We start from the raw sequence: 12,355 nt of genomic DNA on the forward strand, positions 1-12,355 counted from the left end.
GGAACACAGGAGATGTGACTCAGGTTGTACCAGGAACACATGAGATGTAACTCAGGTTGTACCAGGAACACTGGAGAGGTGACTTTGGTTGTTTTGGTTGTTTGGTTCTTTCCCTCTGAGTATCCAACCATTAAAGGGGTGTGTGTTATCCCAATCTCACCTGCACCTGCAGCACGCACGTCCATCTCTTCTAAAATCTGACCATCTAATGCAGTGGTTCTTAACCTTATTCTACCAAAGAGCCACATTGTGTTCAAAATAGTTTAGCGAGAGCCACAATCCAAACCCAGGATGTAAGGTAGATGAGTTAATCCATGGTTGAAATGAAACAGTGAATCTGTGGATAATTGAGAAGTTAAATGGGATGCAATAGGGTACCTACAGTGTCAGAGAAACGATATGTCACTGATAATGAGCATATAACTAGGAGAAGTGCAAAGGCTGTCTCACTTGCTAAGCAGGGGCAATGGATGCAGTGGGAAGATCCAACCTGCGCCCTCTGCCCAAGTCCAGCCTGTCTCAAACACATCATGACTGGTTGCAAGACCAGCCGCGCAGAAGTCCGCTACACCTGGAGGCACAACCAGGTCCTCAAGAGCCTGGCAGCAACACTGAGATCAAGAGGAGTAGAGCCAGCTCCCTGCCCTTGAGAGCAAACGATACCATCAAGGCACCAGCATTCATCAGGGAGGGATCATATCACTTAACTCATCTGTTGATATTATTACATACAGAACATACCAGATTGGGATTTTGTTGAAGCTCCCCCTGAAGAAAAATGCTCCAGCCCCTTCTGATGTTCTTATATTTGATCTTATTGAAGAAATTTGGGCCTAACCTCCCACTGATGTTCTGAACCCCTCCTTTAAGAACGTTTCAGATTTTTCCGGTTCTCTTTCTGTTCTTAAACTCTCGACATGTTTTGGTTTCCTCTCGCCTCATTAGACAGAATAATAAACCCGACCACACAGGAAGTCGCGCTGCTCCCCGTGCTCCGTGGCGTGGCTTCAGAAGAGGCCTCATTAAAGTGATTATTCTGATTAGTCTGTGAAAGCGTCCTGCAGAGAGACGCTCTAATCATCACACGCTGATACATCCAGCCCTGATTGACATCTCACCTCACAGTTTACTCTGCAATAATACCGCCGCCATGCTTGGGAAATTCGCCAAACAGGTCCATCATTAAATCTCTCCCAGCACTGAGGAGCTGAAGGTTCAGGGCTTCAAAGCAGAGCTGTCTCATCCTGATGTCTGACACGTTATTTTAATGATTTCATGATGGAGAAGAGTCAGAGCTCGTCCTGAACCACTGATGAAGATATCCTCGACAGCAGTCCGGAGTCTGGAGAAGTCTGAGGACCTGATGGAAGACCAGGAGGGAAATGGAAGTCAGGAAGTCAGAAATGAACATCTAAAGCAAGAGTAATGGAGACAGTCTGTTCTCTAATCCTCTTTATTTTAATCCAAAACACTTAGATTAATCTGGATTAATAGTTTTTATTGATCAACAGAACTAGTTCATTAAAAACATGAATTTTTAAAATGTTTTAGCAGGAACCTTTTTGTAATATTTTAGTTTTTTAGCCAGTTTAGCTTTGCTTTAAGGTAACAACGGTAGAAGTCACAAGCCTCCTACGTCAGAGAACTTCTAGGTTTTTATTCAGACTAACTCCTGCACACACGGCTGAAGAAGCGGCCGTCATATCTGAGCAGCTCAGCGCTGTTTGGTTCCATCAGGACAGCTTTGGGTCAAATGAGACTGACCATGCTGATGTCTTTGATTTATTTCACTATTTAGTGTTCATTAAAATGTTTTTTTTTATTTTTTTAAGTTTTTTAACTTTGAGTGAAGTTGTTTAGAAGTTTGTAAAATCTCTTTTTTTTAGTGAGATGTTTTTAAAGCGTTTTATGACGAGATTTTTTGTAAATGTTTTCTTGTTTTTGTGAAAATGTGGTTAAAAGAATAGTTCAGAATTTTTGGAGTTGGGTTGTGTGAGGTATTAGTCAATAGTGGTGCCATTACCCTCCAGACTTCAGACAGGAGCTCAGAGAAACTAGGCTGGACAGGTTCAGTCTCTCTTCATCACCTAGACCAGCGTTACTCAACCCTGCTCAACCAAAGAGACAAACTGTTGAACAACACCTTTGAAGAGCCACAATCTAAGAGAAGAGAAGTGGCAAAAACAGCTTGAAGTAGCAATGAAATCAGTTAAAGAGGGCAAAAATGGTCCAAAAGTGGCAAAAAATGAGAGAAAAGTGACAAGAATGGGCAAAAAGCAGTCAAGAGTGGCAAAACAGGCCAAAAAACCCCAAAACAAAACAGGAAACAAGTGGTATTTAATGGCAAAAGGTAGCTTAAATGGGCAAAAAATGGCAAAAAGAAGTGACAAAAATGGGTAAAGAAATAGGGAAAAACATGTTTTTTAATGGCAAAGGTAACTTAATTAGGTGAAAAATGGGACCAAATGGTGAAAAAGGGCAAAATGGGTAAAATGTGTCAAAAGTAGAGGCACAAATGGGCAAAAAAATAGGGAAAAGGGGTACTTAAATGGTGATAAAGGGCAAAAATGGGACAATTGTGTTTGACAATTTAGTCATGGAAACAAAGTGATTAATGTGAATGATTTCTGGGGTCAAAGTTTCCCTTTTTTAGGTTATCTGGGTGTTATGCACCCGTCTAGCAGGAAGGTACCTAACATAATATAAGTAGAAAAAGTAAATGTTTCTTCCCAGTCCCCAAACTAACAGTCAGAATCTAAAGAAGTGTTACAACGTTTATTTACAATATTTTAAATTAAACAGCCCACTCAATAGGCTATAAATTCAAACAAAAGACTGGATTCAAACCAAGGAGACGATCTAGCACTCAAAAGTAAAATTTATCCAAAAAAAATAACACAGTTACCAGAAAGAACTAACTAAGAATACAAAACACAATCAAAGCTACTGCTAAACTAGACACACAGTTAACTCTAAGGTTTTGGAGGCTGGGAGCAAACACGGGGATGCTGCTCTCAGTCAGGCTCCTCGTCAGCTGCAGGCCGCCGTATTTTAAAGAGTGGAGAGCCAATCAGCGCCGCGTCTCTTTACCGCCACCCTAGCGACCAATTACGCATCACCACCTGTAGACAACAAAGATCCACTCACACGACAGACCACACACTCACGAACACATAGGACGAACAGAAGACTCACTCTCACGCGAAACAAGACAAAGATCCACACAGCAACAGAGCACTCACTCCTACACAAAAGAACAGAACAAACTACAAAACACAGCGATACAAAAACTCAAAAGAGCCACACGTTGAGTATCACTGGTTTAAACACTGGAAGGCCCAGCTGTGTTGGTTCTTACTGAGCATTCCTGAAGCGTTGTATTTTCACTCAGACTCTGTGTTTGGCAGAAGCTCCAACGCTACATGCTCTTCTTCCTCAGTGATTCTGATCAGCTGTTTGGGTCCAAACATCACAAAATGAAGAGATGTAGATGTAGACGAGTAGAAAAGGTTTTATATGACTGTATCATCAGACTGAAACATTATGTTCCTATAATAGTGAGGGGAGTCTGAAAACTTCCTGAATTATAAAATTATCACAAAGATTTGTCTAAATCCTGAGATGAATCTCAATAGAGATTTGAACCATTTGATTTAAATAACAGAGACTGTATTCAACAAATGTGTTTTAAAGCTCAGAGACTTTCATATCTGCTGTTAAAGGTGTTTTATAAATAAAGTTATCTACATCATAAATGTGATTACAGTAAAAACACTTTATTCAGCTCTAAAAGCCTGTTTGTGTGTCTGATGGAGGAAAATGAGCGCTCTGATGTGAGCGGCGGTCTGAGGCTTTTAGAGGCCGTGTCAGCGTGGAGGTGGAGGTGAGCACAGGTACGCTGAGCCCAGCACGGCTGAGACGCTGAGAGCTTTTAATCTCCATCAGAGCTGCATAATGCCACCTTTCACGTCTGATTTGATTTGACGTCTCTCGCCTGGGCCTTAATCACCCGCCAACCGCCTCCGCCGCCACCCGCCAGGAGTGCTGACATTACTCCCCCTCCTCACCCCCCATGAACCCCAGCAGGAGCAGCTCTTAGGAGCAGGAAGGGGGTTTCTGATTATTCTGGGACGTGTTACAGACCTGATGGAGCTTTTATTAAAGACACATGGGAAAGAAGACCAGATAAACGGAAAAGGTAAAATATGTGAAAACAGCTTCAGGTCCAGGGTTAAATCCTGGATGAAACAAGGCCAGGAGGCCAGAGTCAGCTGGAGTTTGTCATGAGGATAAATGGAGCATGAAGGAGTAAACAGCACAAAGACCAATAAATCATACATGAAGACGTCCAGGAATAAATAAAGAGGCTAAAAGGTAAAGAGTCAGGCTAGAAGATAGATTTAATTCAATAGTTATTAATAGATGAAAAAGAACTGGTGGAACTAGCTTGGATTAGGAGACATGAGATCAAACCAAATATTGATGAGGAGCATTGAGAGGTAGCGTTATTAATCAGTAATAATCAGTGCTGATGCTGCAGGTCCTCTGTAGTGGACATCGAGTTCACATGCTGATCTTCTGACTCTTCTAAGCTCCCCTAATGATTCCTCATGTATTCTAAACAGAACATCCTCAGCTCTCCAGTGATGTCTCAGTGGGGATGCTGGGAACTTTCTCTTTCTTTTCCTCCAAAATGGCCGCTATAGGAGTGAGCACATTTTATAGGAAGAGGAAAGGAAGTCAGATATTTTGTACTATTTGTCTTTTTTACCATGATAATCATATTTTTTCTTCTTTATTAATGTGTCAGGAATGGTTTATTTAATTTTTAAGGTAATTTATGATCTTCTTTTTTGAAATAGTTTTCTTTCAATGAATGTCAAATGCAGAGGACACCAGGACCATATTCATGTTCTTTGTTGTGATAGACGGAATCCTTTACAGCAGTGGTTCTCAAACTGGGGTCTGGGGACTCCTTGGGGTCTGTGAAATAGTTCAAAATAAATCATTAAAGTAATGCTATGTCATTAAAAAGCAAATAAATACATGCATGGACCACAGCGCCATGAAACAACCCTACCATCAGTCAGCTTTGGACCAATGAAAGCTCAGATATGATGGTGACATCAGGTAAATCTATCACTCCTGCAGGTCCAGCTAGCAACAACGGATAAATATTTAAGAGCGTCCGCTTCATCAAGTGACGCTAAACCAAACCAGCTCAACTGAGAAGTACGATGAAGCGATCTGCAGTTTGGTTTTTAGAGAACAGCAACGAGAGACCAACATGTGAGTCTTCATGTGAAGCCATGAGCTAAAGCTAAGCTAAAGCATCATCTGATAATAAAGCATGCAGAGTTTAAGGACAAAACTAAAGTTTTTATCTGATGAAAGGGTGAGGAACACATCCACCAGAAAACATGAATACTCAATCTCACCACAACCTCAGAAAAAGCACAGGGGGATTCTGATTGGCTGCTCAAAGGATCGTAAAAAATAAGAAGCCACACTAAACTGGACCAGAGCTAGTGTTTAGGCTGAAATGTTAAAATGCAGCATCTAGGAGAACAAATGGCAGTTAACATGTTTAATCAGCATGAGGGTTATGTGGGGGTCCTTGAACATTTTCTGCCCTCTAGCCCCCAGAAGTTTGAGAACCCCTGCTTTACAGGATAGTTGAGGGAGACTGAGATTTGGACCTGTCCCATGATGAGAAGATGATGATGTAGAGCAGTGAAACTCTGGAGCAACATGTGGCTCTATTGTGATTATTTTTATCTTAATTTTTAATTTTATTCCCCCAGAAAACTTTGAAAATAGGAAACTTATTGCCCCTTTTTACCAGTTGTTGCCACTTTTCACCCATTTAAGCTACTTTTTGCCATTAAATACCACTTATTTCCATTTTGTTCCCCCCAATTTAGCATTTTCTTTCTGCCACTTTACCCCATTTTTGCCCTTTATCACAATTTTTCTGCCACTTTTTGCCCCTTTAAGAGCCCTTTTGACATTAAATACCACCAGTTCCCTATTTTTTTTACCCATTTTTGTCACTTTTCTCTCATTTGTTTTCAGAACTGATCATTTTTGGCCCAGGTGGAACCCAGGAGGCTCCTCTCATTATTTTAAACCCACAGTTTTAAATCTTGGTGTAAAGGTTGACAGTGATTTTAAATTGGATCTACAAATAAATTCAGTTGTTAAATCCAGTTTTATCATCTCAGGTTTTTATCCAAGATTAAATCAGTTTTATCTTTGAATGACTTTGAGCGAGTAATTCATGCTTTAATTTCTACACGGTTGGACTACAGTACTGCTCTCTACATTGGTGTTGATCAGGATTCCCTCGCATGCTTACAGTTAGACCAAAATTCTGCTGCTCGTCTTTTAACAGGTACACGAAAACATGACCACATCACCCCAATCCTGGCATCCCTCCACTGGCTTCCCGTTCACTTTAGAATTCATTTTACAATTGTATTGTTTGTTTTTAAGTCTTTAAACGGATCAGCACCCCAGTACATCTCTGACCTTTTAAATGTTTACACTCCCTCGCGGTCCTTGAGGTCTGCTGATCGCCTTCACCTCGTCGTCCCAAAAACCCGATTAAAATCCCGAAGTGATCGAGTCTTCTCTGTGGTGGCTCCCAAGTTGTGGCACGAACTGCCACTCGAAATAAAAACATCCCCCACCCTACCCGTTTTTAAATCACATCTTAAAACTCATTTTTATTCTTTGGCTTTTAACTCAGCATGATTGTTGTGTGATCTCTGTCCTTTTATGTCTTTTATGGTCTTAACCCCTGTGTTTTTATGACTTTTATTTATTTATATGTTTTTATTTCATTTTAATTGTTTTATTGATGTTCTTGCCTGCTTTTATGTCTTTCCTCTTAATGTGTTTACTTCTGCAGTCTTTGTGACTTCTTTGATTTTACTGTGCAGCACTTTGGTAAACTTGATGGTTTTTAAAATGTGCTATAAATAAAATGGATTGGATTGTTTTATTAGCTTCTCACCCATTTTTGCTGCTTTTTGACCATTTTTTTGCCATCTTTAACTTATTACCAGGATCGCCAGATCCGAGTAAGTTTTACGATAAGAGTCTTCTTTCACCCAAAATTCTCTCCAGCTCCCTTTGCTGATCTGAAAAGTGCGCCTGCAGTTAAAAATGGATTGAATGTCTTTGTATTTCCGGCCAGTTTCAAAGTAAAATTTAATGAATGCCTCCAATTTTTTGATTGGTTTGACCTGGAAGTATTCACTGCTATGTCAGTTCAATCTACTTTTGTGAGATCTAGCAGTTAAAAAAGATAATGTCATTAACGGGGCTCTGTAGTTCTGTAAATGCAGAAAGAAAAATCAGTGAGTCAGTTTGAATCAACCTGAATGAGAGAACGGTTTCTCTGAGCCCAAAATCAAAGTCACGATCTCAAACGATAATATTCACTGTAGAGTTTTGTAACAGTAATGACTCCATATTTAGCCATGGACGGTGCTATTGTTGAAATATCGACATTTTTGAGAATGTGGTTTCTCAGGAACACATTGAAGGATTTTCTTTAACCCTTCTTTTATGTTCGGGTCAATTTGACCGGTTTTCAAGTTCAGGTATGTTAAAAGTACCATTTGCTTTTTTTTTTACTGGAACTAGGCTTCATCTAATCCCCTGACACAACTATTTTAACACAACAAAAGATATTTTAACTATTTTAGTAAATTATAAAGGTCTCAAAAAAAAAAAAAAAGTGACATTTGTGGTGTTACAGGTCAAATATGACCCGGCAGACAATACTGGCTTTTGCATGCATTACTTAAAAGCTGTGGGTTAATCTGTGGATCAAATATGGCCCAATTTGCCTCAACACACACACACACCCACACCCACACCCACACACACACACACCCCCACACACACCCCGACACACCTTTATATAGACACACACACCTTCATATAGACACACACACCTTCATATAGACGCACACACCTTCATATAGACACACACACCTTCATATAGACGCACACACCTTTATATAGACACACACACCTTCATATAGACACACACACCTTTATATAGACACACACACCATCATATAGACACACACACCTTCATATAGACACACACACCTTCATATAGACACACACACCTTTATATAGACACACACACCTTCATATAGACACACACACCTTTATATAGACACACACACCTTCATATAGACACACACACCTTTATATAGACACACACACCTTCATATAGACACACACACCTTTATATAGACACACACACCTTTATATAGACACACACACCTTCATATAGACACACACACCTTTATATAGACACACACACCTTTATATAGACACACACACCTTCATATAGACACACACACCTTTATATAGACACACACACCTTTATATAGACACACACACCTTCATATAGACACACACACCTTCATATAGACACACACACCTTTATATAGACACACACACCTTCATATAGACACACACACCTTTATATAGACACACACACCTTCATATAGACACACACACCTTTATATAGACACACACACCTTCATATAGACACACACACCTTCATATAGACACACACCTTCACACACACCTGCCCTGACACCATTTTGTTGTTTTATGTTCAATTTATGGTGTGATTTTCAATTTGCTTTTGCTATTCTGAGTAAAATAAAGTTGGTTTTATAAAAAGGAAAAGACTTTTTGCCTTTTTCCTAACCATAAATCTATACGGGTCAGTTTTGACCCACAACACCACAGAACTTACTATTGTTAATAAAGTTAAAAAAAAAAAAAAAAAAAAAAAAAAACAAGCAATTTTTTGGTAGGTATGCTCTAATATTAGTCTATTAGACTTGGATATTATACTTACCCATTACCTTCACTGTAGGAAACAGAATAAGTGAATTCTAATAGTTTTTAAATTGAAAAGGAAAATAGAAAATAATAAAAAATAACATTTAAAACAGTTTTTACATGGAAATGAATAACTACTTAGTTAGTTATGAGGTGAAAAACAACATTGGATGATAACTATTGTTTTTTAAAGTATTTTCAAGCTGAGTTAAATCACGGGTCAAATTTGACCCGCTAACACTAAAGACGTGGGCAGCTTTCTAACACATTACAAGGGTTAAACTTTCCAGTTAGACTCAAGGATGGACTGACTAAATATTGGAGGTCAAAGGTCAAGTCCTTTTGCTCTCATTTTCATCCCTTGCTTGAGAATGTGATTTCTACAGACTGAAATAATAAATCCTCTTGTCCCTATGGTAACAGCAGTGATTTCTATTACCGGCAGTGAAAACCTTTAGGATAGAGATACATAAACACCTGCCTAAATGAATTTTCACCCAGCTCAGGTCCGTTTTCGTGTTAGCTGTATAATCCAACATGTTGGAACATTTTCCAGACTCCCACTCAACCCGGAGACCCACACAAAGACTCGCAGCCTTTCTGAGGAGTCTGCAGCTCAGCCACACATTTATGTGCAAATGAACCGAGCGAGAATTCCCCCCGTGATTTTATTCATTGAAAAGCGAATCCTCGGAGGTTTGTGGCGGCTCTCGTCAGCGCCGACCCTCTGAGTTATTCATAGGCCCTTTAGAAAGGTGGGCCCTATCAGAAAACAGTTTGTTCATGGGGAGCAGAAACATCAGAGCACCTTCATCCTCGTCCTCCTCGTCCTCCTCCTCTCCTCTCAGGCTTAAAGAGCTGTCGATAAGCGACCACATAAAGCAATTAATGTGAATAGTTTAACCTTTCATTTCTGCTTCCTGGAGAAATCATTGTGACTTCATAACCCGGGTCATCAATAAAGACTCAGCTCATGAGCCGCTCCTCAAAGGTTAATAAGCCTAACCCTCTCTCTGTAGAGACCATCAGACCGCCGCTCCGCCCTTCACCATTCCCCATGCCCATCTATTTGTGTTTTCATTAAACACACGTCTTTTATGAGCCGCCGCCGCCGCACCGACAAATTGATCAATCAGCTCAGCCGCTGAGCTGGGAGAGTACGACTGGATCAAACGTTTTCTCTTTAATGAGGCTTCAGGGGAGCTCAGACCATGACGGACAACCCCTCATGTCCTCTGGTCACCGCTGTTCTCTCATTCCTCACCTCCTCTAATGAACCGGCTCAGCGCAGACAGGGAGGTTTAGTCCAACAACCCCGGGATGTAGCAAACTTCTCCTGGTCCAGGGAGAGTAAAATCTACCACCAGGGGGCGCTCAATCCAAATAATAACAAAAGAGGAGGTCTAAGCCAAAGGTTCTCAGCCTTTGGGTCAGGTCCCCCTTTGGGGTTGTGTGACACTGAAAGGGGGTCACCAGATGCCTTAAAAACTAAGGATATTTTTTTAGATAACACTGTTTCCACCTCACACCAATTTTACCAAATGTTAACCCTTTTTCATCACTTTTTCAACACAGTTAACCCATTTTTGCTGTTTATATCAATTTTTAAAATTTCAATCTGTCTAATTTCTACCAATTTTTTGCACTTTAAAGCCATTCCAGCCCATTTTGCCACTTTGCTCATTTTTTGGTTACTTTTTTGCCACTTTTATCTAATTTTTGCCTCTTTTAACCCATTTATGTCCTTTAAAAATCCAATTTCACCACCTTTTCACCATTTTTTCGCCATTATTAACCAATTTTAACCATTTTTAACCATTTTTAACCCATTTAAACTATATTTTTAACAAAATATTTTTTTCATCTAAAGAAATGAATAAATAAAGATATTTGTTTCTTTAATAAGAGTGATTATGATTCAGGTCAAATATTAAATATGGTTTTCACAGCTTAACTTCACAATGGACCATGATTTTGCTCACCTCCATGGGCCCCAGTTTGGCTGGGTCTCAGAGACCTCCCCCTTTATCCCCCCCTTATGGACAGCCTTGTCTCCACATGACTATCCTTGAATGTTCCTGAATGTTCAACCACCTTCAGGTAGAGCGGGGGTCCCCGGTCTCTGGCACCTTTATTTTGGGGGTCACGGGCTGAAAAGGTTGAGAACCCCTGGTTAACGCTACAGTACAGAGAAATTTTTAGTCTGACTCTTTGCTATAATTATACATAGTTCATGATAAATGAGTGAAAATTTGCATTTCAAACACCTAGGTCAATAAATATTGAAAATTCATTAAAAAAAAAAAAAAGTCCATCTTTGTCACACAGACCGCGAGATGGTACCTGCTGGCATATGGAATTAAAATACTATCTTTTTTTGAGAGCATGCTCTAATTTTTGAGAGAAAAGTTTCAAGTTTTGAGAGCATTTTTCGTATTTGAGAGCAGATTTACATGTATTGAAAGAAAAAAGTTGTCATTTTGTGCTTCAAAACCCTGTTTGTGCACTCGAGTCTCTTTTCTCCTTGGATTTCTTCTGCACACACAAAACAAAACTGCTCTCAGCCAATAGGAAGTATCGGTTTGACCAATCACAGTAATGCTGCATAGTTGCTGAGGGGTTCACTAGATTGAGCTGAGCGTCCTACACGGGCGGCTCGTCTCCCATGTATCTCCCATCTGTTCCCGCTCTAGCACCATTGAAAGATGCCACTGGTAACTTTTAGCTAACCAATGCTGTTTTTTTCTGTGCTATTTAGATTAAATGTTCGTACATCCATAGAGAGCTAAAAATGACACTATTGCGAGATCTCTGTGTTTCCATATGTTTGAGTAATCAGAGGTCAAAAGTTCTCCACTGCTCCAGGAATCACCGACCAGTCAGATTCACCTCTGACTTCTCTACCCTGATTGGTTGAGGGGCAGGGCTTACTCCCTCGCCCTGACTCAGCGAGGAGTTCTCGCTGCGTGAATGCGCTTGAGGAAGTAAAGGGCATTGATCATGGCTGAAAATGGCTGACGGTGGTCACTCAAGGAACAGAGACAGTATTCTAGTTTTCCTTTTGCAAACAGCTATCAGCATAGCAGTAACAACGCGACTAACACACTGCAAACGCTCGGAGAGAAGAGGACTGTAAAACGAGTAAAACGAGAGTAAATATCGGCGCAACATGCTATCTGACGAAGCCTGGGAGCTGAAAAGTTTCATTTCAGATCCAGGGCTGACTGCTTCTCTCCTGCACAGGTAACTAGCCTCTTTCTTTATTATGCTATGTTGTCTCGCAACGATAAATATAACTGTTATATAGTATAACTGTCACCTGCTGTAAGATTTAGCCTTGTTTAGGCCTACTCGCCTGTGGCGTGGCATAGCCATGTTGACCAGGGAAATGTCACTGCCGTTGGGGGCTCATTACCCCGAGTTAGGAGGATTGAGGGAAATTCAGGATTATATGGACATACATTACAGCCATTAT

This window comes from Cheilinus undulatus, linkage group 8, assembly GCF_018320785.1.
Source record: "Cheilinus undulatus linkage group 8, ASM1832078v1, whole genome shotgun sequence".
Lineage (NCBI taxonomy): Eukaryota > Metazoa > Chordata > Actinopteri > Labriformes > Labridae > Cheilinus > Cheilinus undulatus.